General features: G+C 45.3%; 1 pseudogene; it reads left to right on the top strand.

The window, feature by feature from the left end:
* The first annotated feature begins 1,623 nt into the window (after positions 1–1,623).
* Positions 1,624–2,356, top strand: LOC136507523 (uncharacterized; annotated as a pseudogene).
* The last annotated feature ends 6,316 nt before the right edge of the window (positions 2,357–8,672 follow it).

Genomic DNA, 8,672 nt, shown 5'->3' with positions numbered 1-8,672 from the left:
CGGAGATAGCCGCTGGGGACGGAAGCAGCTAAGCGATGCATTTTTTTGCGCTAAGAAATGATAGCAGCTAATAGCTGGCTAAATCCAAAGATAGCCGCTAAATGGGCCACATCTTAGCGGCAGCTAAATTTTTGGCCGCCCGCGAAACTGACGCAGCACGGGCCACTGGCCCAGCTTGAGTCACAGCCCACCCCCGATCCCATAACCCTAACACTCGGTCACTCACTCATTCCACTTCCACCCACGAGCGTCGCCAGCGTCGGTCTCTCTCGATCTTAGAAAAAAAGAGCACGTGGCGACGGTGGTTTCTCTTCCGGTGACAGGCGGGTCGGAGACGGCCGTGCGGCCTGGCCGCTCTCCCGTTCTTTGTCTTCCCCAACTCAGTTCTTCATCTTTCCCATCCCGGCATCGACATCGAGCAGATCAACAGAGGCTGGCGGCTGTGCCCTTTGGCAGCGGCTCGTGGAGGCGACCGACAGCCGACGGCTGCTTCGAGTGGGCAGCAGTGGTGGCGTAGGAGGCAGCTTAGCAAGCGACACAAGTCTAACGAGGAGGTTCGTCAGTGCTGGGTGCTCCTCGTCTCCAAAGCACTGAAGTAGCAGTAGAGCACCAACGGCGACGGCATGGCACAACAATCTGGTTAGTGCTCACAACCTCCTCTCTTTTTTTTGCTTGTATGTCATAGATCTCACTATATGTAAACAAGCTGTCAATATTTGTTACCTGTAATTTCAATATTTCATATACTTGCCTCCCGTGCTTGTTTGGCCTAGGTGGTAATTGATAATAACTGCTATATCAGTTTGCACTATTTTGATTGGGGCATATGTAGATACATTCTTTGTTCATATTTTTGCTTGTTGAAAGATCCAGTGCTTGTTGAACCAGTTCTAAACAGTGGCTTACTTTGCCTTTGCAATAGGACCTTGTCTTATTTAGGTTTTAATGTGGCTTAGTTTGCTCTTTGTATAGGTAACCCATCCAGTGCTGCCTCTATCTAGTAGAAGCTGGACCAAAACAACCTGGTATCAACTCAGATGACCCTGCATGGGCTCACTGTTTCTGCCCAGACATAACCAAGAAATATCACCTACGGTGCAAGTATTGTGACAAGCTCTGCAGTGGTGGAATTACAAGAATTAAGTACCATCTTGCAGGAATTAAAGGTTTCAATACTACTAAGTGTGGAAAAGTTCCAGCTTCAGTGCAGCAAGAGATATTTGATTTGCTTATGAAGAAGACTAGTGAAAAAGAACAGAAAAACAAAGAAAAGGAAATGGACAGAGCTGAAGTTAACATAGAAAACTCAGATTGTGAAAGTGGCAATGAAGGTTCAGATCATGGCAATAATGCTCTTGTGGTGAAGCCAAAGGCGATAAGAGGATCTAGTAGCTCTAGATCTATAGCAGGTGGTCAAACTATTGACAAGTACTACAAGCATCCTTCTATAGAAGAATCTGCTAGTATGACACAGAGAGGAATTAATCTAAGCAAAAAGGTTCAAACAACATTGACTAACTCAGAAAAGAGAAGAGAGGAGGGATAGAACTTGTGAGTACATATGTCAGTGGTTCTATGAAGCTAGCATTCCACAACACAGTCACCCTTCCTAGCTTTGATCATATGTTAGAGACCATTGGACAATTTGGTAGAAATCTGAAAGGGTCCCTATGAGATGAGTGGACCGTTCTTGCAGAAAAGGAAGGAAAAGGTGATGGATGGATTCAAGGAGCATAAGGAATCATGGGAGCTCATAGGTTGTTCTATCATGATAGATGCATGGACAGATAGGAAGAGTAGGGGAGTGATGAATTTAGTTGTGCATAGTGCTCATGGGGTACTCTTCTTAGATTCAGTGGATTGCTCGGGTGACAGGAAAGATGGCAAATATATCTTTGAACTTGTGGATAGGTACATAGAAGAGATAGGGGAAGAACATGTTGTCCAAGTGGTGACTGATAATGCTAGCGTCAATATAAGTGCATCAACTCTATTGACAACAAAAAGACCTTCAATATTTTGGAATGGATGTGCTGCTCATTGCTTGGATCTCATGCTAGAGGATATTGGTAAGCTTGGACCAGTTGAGGAGACCATTGCTAATGCAAGGCAAGTGACTGTTTTCTTGTATGCTCATACTAGGGTGTTGGATTTGATGAGGAAGTTTCTTAAGAAAGACTTGGTTCGCTCTAGGGTTACACGATTTGCCACTGCTTACTTGAATCTAAAAAGCTTGCTGGATAACAAAAAAGAGTTGACAAGACTATTTAAATTAGATGAGATGGAGGAATTGGGTTACTTGAAGCAAGCCAAGGGGAAGAAAGCCAACAAAGTGATCAGATCCGAAACCTTCTAGAAAAATGTTGACATTGCAGTTAATTACTTTGAGCCATTGGCTAATGTGTTGAGAAGAATGGACAGCGATGTACCATCAATGGGATTCTTCCATGGATTAATGTTGGAGGCGAAGAAAGAAATTTCTTAGAGGTTTGATAATGATGAGAGCCACTTCAAAGAAGTCTGGGATATCATTGATAGAAGATGGGACAACAAGCTCAAGACTCCACTACACCTGGCTGGGTACTATTTGAACCTCTACTACTATTACCCAAATAAGTCAGAGATTGTGAAAGATGGATCATTTACAGCCGGTGTGATTTCCTGTATTACAAAGATGGTGGCTGGTGATGAAGAAACCCAAGACAGGATAATCGACATGTATCAAAATCGGCAAGGGAGTTTTGAGAGTGAAATTACAACAAGGCAGCGAAAGAACAAGAATTTCAATCCAGGTGAACAACTGAATATGTGAACTTAATTTGATTGTTGAATATCGTATTTTTATTCTAGCTTGTTTAATGTTTATGCAACAAAATGGTGGCTGCACCATGGTACATGCACACCAAATCTTAGGAAATTGGCAGCAAGGATTCTGAATCTGACCTGCAGCTCCTCAACTTATGAGAGGAACTGGTCAGTATTTGAACAGGTAAAAAGAAAATTATGACATGCATCTTTGTGTGCATGCTATCTTTTTTGAATTTTAATGTTTGTTCATGGAATTTAAATCTAACCTGCAGCCTTGTCTTCACTACTTGACTCGTAGGTTCATACAAAGAAGCGCAATAGGCTACTTCATGAAAGGATGAGAGATCTTGTGTTTGTTAAATTTAATTCTAAGTTAAGGAATAAGAGAGAGAAGAAGGATAGAGATCCTTTGGAGAAAGAAGTAGATGATGTTGTGGTAGATGATGACTAATGAATTCAATACTAGTATTACACCTTTGCCAAGTAAAATGGAACAACAACAATGTGCACAAGAATCACAGAAGTACACCCCACAACAAGCACAACCACAAGCTAAAAGAAAAGGCCTGTGCACCCTAAGAAGAGGAAAGTCCGGAGCCTGCAGTTTTGATGAGAAATGGCCCAGTGCAGCCTGAAGCTTCATCATCCGATTCAGAAGATTATGCTGATGGTACTCTAATGTAGACTATTGACTCTGATAAGTCTCTTTCTCCCTATGTCTCTGAGTCTGATTAGTGAGACTAGAAGAAATGAAGATTGCAATATTGCCTCGTATTAGTAATTTAGTATCCACTGTCTGATTGCAATATTGCCTTGTTTGATTAGTGAGACTAGAACTCTTGATGACCTTTTGTGTTGTAGTGTTAGCTTTATTCAACTGGTTATGTAACTATCAACTATCAACTAGTTATTGCCTTGTCTGTTAGTTTTAAATGGCCCAGTGCAGCCTGTTGTAATGTACTCCTGTAACCTATAATGTATTCCTTTCAACTGGTTATGTATCAATCGGTAATGATTATGAAGTTATGCCAAGGTCATGTCTTTTTTTTTTCATTTTTTTATAAAAAATAGTTAAATGGTATAGCTGCAGCTATCTCCCGTTATAGTTGTGCTTAGCTGCTGAGAAGATCTGCTAAGAGACTTAGCCGCTATTTAAAACTTTGATTTGAATGCGTCGTGTCCGTGCGGCGGCCGTGGGTGGCCTCCGGCACGGCATCGCGCCCATGTGAGGTAAACACACCGGCTCGGACGGCCGGCACAGGCATGGACACAGAGCAACAGGGAAACGCGAGGCCTTGGGATACGGATGGCTCACCGACGGGCTTGGCGCTGGGCGTCCGCGCGGTGCAGGAAAGGCCGAGGTCGCGTCAATGCCGTCCGCGCGTGCTCACGGCTCAGCGCCGGGCTCCGGCTGTTGACGCGGGGCTCGGACAGGTTGTTCCGACGGTGCACGGACTCCGGTGCAGGTGGTGTGGTCGCGGACGTGGTCGGCTCCAGGTGAAGGCGCGGTTCCACTCCTGCTTGCTCGTCGTCGACGTGTTCACGAGCGAGGCAGCGTGGCCCGGCGTCATGGTGGGTAGGTGAGATGGCGATCCCGGGCGGTGCGAACGGTCGAGGCGGTCTGGGTGCAGAGGCGGTCGGCGTGTCTCCGAGCGGCGATCTGGGGTGGCGCGCGGGGCTCGGAGTGGCTAGGGCGCCGGGGCTCCTGGGCGTCCGTGCCCGTGGATACGATGGCCGCCGCGACGTGGCGGGCATCCGGGCGTCCGGTCCAGGGAAGCTTCGCGAAGGCGCTAGTGGGAGCGGGTCGCGGCGTTGGTCCGGGTCTCGATCAAGGTGACGCGTGGGTGGGGTCCGCGGCCATGGTCACGCGGGAGGCATCCAAGGGGGCGCGGCTTGGCTTCTTCTGGCGCTGGCTGCCACCGATGGAAAAGCAGCGGCGCCTCTTTGACCGTACGGAAGAGGTAGGTAGAGGAGGAAGACGACACTGTTTCTGTTGGGGAAAAGTGACGGGAAGGAGTCGGGGCTGGGCGACGGCGCTCGACGGATGGGTGCGGCTGCCAGAGCTTCTCCAACGTTGACGTGCAGGGACCGAGGACAGAAGCCCGTACAGGAGCATACACGTGAGGTTCCATTCCAAGGGCGAGAGCGATGGCGGCTCCTTCAATTAGTGCGCATGCTAAGTACGCGTCACGTGACGCGTTCGGTTCTCGATTCGGTTTGCTCGGTTATTGATGAAATTTGGTTCTTAGAAAATAGAAATCGATCGGTTCCAAAAAAGTTTTAGGAGTATTTAGGAGTATTTCGGTTCTTGGTCATTTCAGTTCAGGTTCAGATTCTAACCGAACTAACCGAAATTTTTCAGAAGACCTTAAGACAATAATAAATAAACTTGTTCTAAGACAAATTTATGCAACACTATACACTAGTAGAGAACAGACCTTTATTCCAAGGGCCAAACCAGGCTCTAGTCCCGGGAAATATTGCGCCCGGGATTAGAGAGACCTTTAGTCCCGGTTGGAGCCACCAACCGAGACTAAAGGTCGATCTTTACTTCCGGTTGGTGGCTCCAACCGAGAGTAAATCTCTTGTCTCGGCTAGTGGCGTGGCCCGGGACTGGAAAGTGACCTTTAGTCCCGATTGGATCTACCAACCGAGACTAAAGGTCCCCCCTATAAATCCTGTTGGCCGTCTTCTTTCTCCCCGAGCCTGCTCAAGAGCTTCAGTTCAAATTTAAGCAGTGTTCTTGCTCTTTCTCCATCCATTCTTCGATTCCTCCATCGATTTCTTCGATTCCTCCGTCGATTCTTCGGTTCTAAAGGTTACCAACTTCATACTCTCATATTTCACCATTGTCTTATCTCATTTTGTTCACTATATATATATTGTTCTTTATTGTGGGTTTTTTTATTTGTAAGCAATTTGAGCTCAAAATCACTTCAAGCTTGCATATTTACATGAAGGAAGGTTAAAGTAGCTATTAAAAACTAGTATTCACCGTTCATTTGTAGCATGCATAGCACACTTCATTGTTTAGAGATATAGAGAATTTTAGAGTTTTTTAATTTTATTTGTTTATAAAATGATAAATTTATAGTGTATTAAAAAATGAGTATAGGGACTAGTGCCTCTGACTGGTATGACAGATGCAATGCAAGGCCATGCAATAGGAAGCAAATCCATTCTCTTTTGACGATACGCCCGAACAGCCGAGATGACCCTGGTGATGCAAGACACGGAGTACGAGAAGTTGGATGCATGCCCTGTATGTCACGCGTCGCGGTATAAGATCAGGCGAGATGACCCTGGTGATGTTGAGGGCGAACGTCCCAAGAAGAAAATTCCTGCCAAGGTTATGTGGTATGCTTCTATAATACCACGCTTGAAACGTCTTTTTAGAAACAGAGACCATGCAAAGTTGTTGCGATGGCACAAAGAAGACCGTTAGGTAGACAATATGTTGAGACACCCTGCTGATGGGTCCTAGTGGAGAGCAATCAATAGAGAATTCCCCGAGTTTGCAAGTGACGTAAGAAACTTAAGGTTTGCTTTAAGTACGGATGGTATGAATCCTTTTGGGGAGTAGAGCAGTAGTCACAGCACTTGGCCTGTTACTCTATGTATCTACAACCTTCCTCCCTAGTTATGCATGAAGTCTACAACCTTCCTCCCTAGTTACTCTATGTATCTACAACCTGGCAACGACATCGATATGTACCTGAGGCCACTAGTTGAAGAACTTCTACTTTTGTGGAACAAGCCAGGTGTACGTGTGTGGGATGAGCACAAGCAGGAGCACTTTGACCTGCGAGCATTGTTGTTCGTAACAATCAATGATTGATCAGCTCTAAGTAATCTTTCAGGACAATCAAACAAGGGATATAATGCATGCACGCACTGTTTCGGTGACATGAAAGGTATATTCTTGAAAAAGTGTCGCAAGGTCGTGTACCTTGGGCATCGATGATTTCTTCCTGCAAATCACCCCGTAAGAAAGAAAGGCAAGCATTTTTAAGGTAAGGCAAACCACCAGACCAAGCCTCGCAACCGAACTGGTGAGGACGTCCTCGATATGGTCAATGATGTGAAAGTAATATTTGGAAAGGGATCTAGCAGCCAACCTGTTTCAAAGGACACCAATGGTCACACACCCATGTGGAAGAAGAAGTCCATATTTTGGGAGCTACCCTATTGGCAAGTCCTAGAGGTCTGTAGCGCGATCGACGTGATGCACCTGATGAAGAATCTTTGTGTGAACCTGCTAGGCTTCATGGGCGTGTATGGGAAGCCTAAGGACACAATTGAAGCACGACAGGACCTACGGTGTTTGAAAGAACGAGACAACCTGCATCCAGAGAAGATAGATGATGGACGCCTAGTACTTAAGTCCTGCCAGCTACACTCTTAGCAAAGAAGAGAAGGACAGCTTGTTTGAATGCCTAGATAGCATTAAGGTACCATCTGGATTCTCCTCGAATATAATGGGTATAATAAATGTGCCAGAGAAGAAATTTGGACACTTAAAGTCCCATGACTACCACGTGCTCATGACTCAATTGCTTCTAGTTGCACTAAGAGGAATTCTACCACCAAATGTATGTCTAGCCACCGTGAAGCTATGTGCATTCCTCAATGCAATTTCTCAGAAGGCAATCGATCCAACGGATCTAGCGAAACTATAGAATGATGTGGTTCAATGTCTTGTCAGCTTTGAGTTGGTGTTCTCTCCTTCCTTCTTTGATATCATGACACACCTCCTAGTTCATCTGGTCAAGGAGATTACTATTCTCGGTCCTGTGTTCCTACACAACATGTTCCCCTTTTAGAGGTTTATGGGAATCCTAAAGAAATATGTTCACAACCATGCTCGGCCAGAAAGAAGCATCGCCAAGGGCTATGGAACAGAGGAGGTCATTGAGTTCTGTGTTGACTTCATTCCCGATATTAACCCGATTGGTGTTCCTGAATCACGACACGAGGGGAGACTAAGTGGAAAGGGGACACTAGGGAAGAAAACATATATTGGTAAGGGTGATGATTATTTCAATAAAACACACTATATAGTTCTACAGAACTCCTCCTTGGTAGATCCGTATATCGAGACACACAAGAACCTCCTCTGATCTGAGTTCTCAGGGAAGTCTGAAGCATGGATTACGCGTCAGCATATGGAAACTTTTAGTGACTGGTTGAAAAAGAATGTTAGGGTGATGAGAGTATTGATGAGGAGCTATATTTGTTGGCTAGGCAGCCATCGTGGCATATCCTCACATACAAAGGGTACGAGATAAATGGGAATATATTTTACACAGTAGCACAAGATAAAAGGAAGCACCAACCAGAACAGTGTTGTCCGCATAGATGCCACCGACCCTAGTGGGAACAAGCAAACATACTATGGCCGCATAGAGGAGATATGGGAACTAGACTATGCATCTTATTTTAAGGTACCTTTGTTCAAGTGCCAGTGGATAAAGATGACTAGAGGCGGCGTAGCAGTCGACAACCAGTATGGAATGACAACAGTGGACCTCAACAATATTGGGTACAAAGGCGAACTGTTTGTCCTTGTGAAGGATGTGACTTAGGTGTTCTATGTCAAGGACATGTCTACAAAACCGAACAGAGGGAAAAATGACAACCACCCAATCAATGATGAGCCAAAGCGCCACATAGTTCTTTCAGGAAAAAGAAACATCGTCGGAATCGAAAACAAGTCAGACATGTCAGAAGATTATGAAAATGATGACCGAATTTTACCCTTCACAGTGAACAAAGACCCTAGCATCCAGCTAAACGATGAGGACACTCCATGGTTACGGTGCGATCATAACCAAGGGACATACGTCAAGAAGAAGTTCATTACT

This window comes from Miscanthus floridulus, chromosome 15 (genome assembly GCF_019320115.1).
Source record: "Miscanthus floridulus cultivar M001 chromosome 15, ASM1932011v1, whole genome shotgun sequence".
NCBI lineage: Eukaryota > Viridiplantae > Streptophyta > Magnoliopsida > Poales > Poaceae > Miscanthus > Miscanthus floridulus.
The sequence above is the reverse complement of the archived record's forward strand: the minus strand, read 5'-3'. Positions and strand labels throughout refer to the sequence as shown.